The sequence below is a fragment of the Frankliniella occidentalis genome, unplaced genomic scaffold, assembly GCF_000697945.3.
Source record: "Frankliniella occidentalis isolate FOCC.00 unplaced genomic scaffold, Focc_3.1 Scaffold1, whole genome shotgun sequence".
NCBI lineage: Eukaryota > Metazoa > Arthropoda > Insecta > Thysanoptera > Thripidae > Frankliniella > Frankliniella occidentalis.
The window spans coordinates 1,706,447-1,707,909 of NW_026267131.1; the positions used below are offsets into that span (position 1 = coordinate 1,706,447).

Here is a 1,463-nt window from a genome sequence, read left to right on the forward strand (position 1 = left end):
CCCGATGGGGCTAATGGACTCGACGCCACCACGGATGAGAGTGATCTCTCGACGCAGAGCAATAAAGGCTAATCGCCAAAACAGCAGAGTGAGTGAGAAAGGAAGAGGGGAGCATAGGAGGGAGGGAGAAGAGAAAGAGAGACGGAGCGGGATGGGGGGGGGAGGGGAGGATAGCAGCTGAGTAGCTCCCCGAGTCAGCTCCGCCGACAAGCGGTGCTGGTCCACCGCGGCGAGTCACCGCTCTGGCGCGCCAGCCTCCAACCCCCAGCCCCACCCCCCCTCTTTTTCCCGCGGATGATGCGGACAGCACGCAGATGAACCCTGACGAGACCAAGTTGGCGTCCTCCCAAAGGCATTTTCCCTTTCATTTATTCACTCCACGACGGACATTGTCTGACTGTCCGCGCCGCTACCGTGGCCCCCTTCTCTCTCTCTCTCTCTCTCCCTCCGCCATGCACGGCATGGTCAGAATAATGCTGATTCACTCCCATATTCCACGCCACCCCTCGGTCCCACCCCGCCACGCCCCGCCACCGCATGACATTGCCTATCACCATTGCAGATCAGGATGCCACGCCCGCCGACGCCTCCTGCTCCGCAGCACTCGCCAAGCGCCTCCATCGAGGGCTCCTCCTCCTCCTTCTCACAACGCCTCTCCCTCCACGAATCCACTCGACCCCAGACTCAAGCGCGCACATGTGCCGAAGTAGGAAGCTAGTTAGAATTTCAGCCGTCATTTAAAATGTGGAACTCTGTGTTTGGGAGACCAATGCCGCATTTCAACATAGTGTATAGAGACCTTGTACGATTAACGAGCCCAAAGCTCAATTACAAGACCGTATAAAGAGTGTGCGCCAGGCCTTACTTACTATTTAAAACCGCCGCAAGGCCCCAGCTCCAACAAAGAGAGACCCCTGCAAGAACTGTACCTCGAGCCCGAGGCACGAACTGTACCTCATCAGGCCCCACGCGTATCGGAAGATCAGACGGATTAAGGCAGCGACTTGTGATATCTCCTCAAGTGAACTTCCTCGGCAGGAAGGAGCAACGAACGCCGGAGAGTCTGCCATCAATATTTCCCCCAATCCAGACTCGGTCGAGCGGCGCGTTCCTGGAACCCCCTTGGAAACTGCCGAAGGCGGCGAGTTGAACCACCTCTGCAACCGGTTGCCGCCCCCGCCGCCCCTCCGGCCAACAGGTTGCCTACCTCTCAGGCGCGTCGCCACGTCCCGCTAACGAGCTTGGCGACGTGTGCGGGGCGGCGAGGCGGAGGCGTGCCAAGGCGGCCTCCAGGGCCTCCGGGGCGTGGCGTGGCGGGGCGGGGCGGGGCGACCCACAGGTCGGCACCGTCTAGCCTAGCCGAACGGGCCCAAGGGCGGGGTGGGGCAGGGCAAGACAAATTGGCACAACAGCGCCCTAAAACGACCTGTTAAATCACCGAAGGGAGGGCGTGGCGGGGCGTA

General features: G+C 60.7%; 1 protein-coding gene across 8 annotated transcripts in view; it reads right to left on the reverse strand.

The window, feature by feature from the left end:
* Nucleotides 1-1,463, reverse strand: part of LOC113213473 (liprin-beta-1) — a 76,873-nt gene that overhangs the window by 34,912 nt on the left and 40,498 nt on the right. The gene's annotated exons all lie outside the window — the stretch shown is intronic.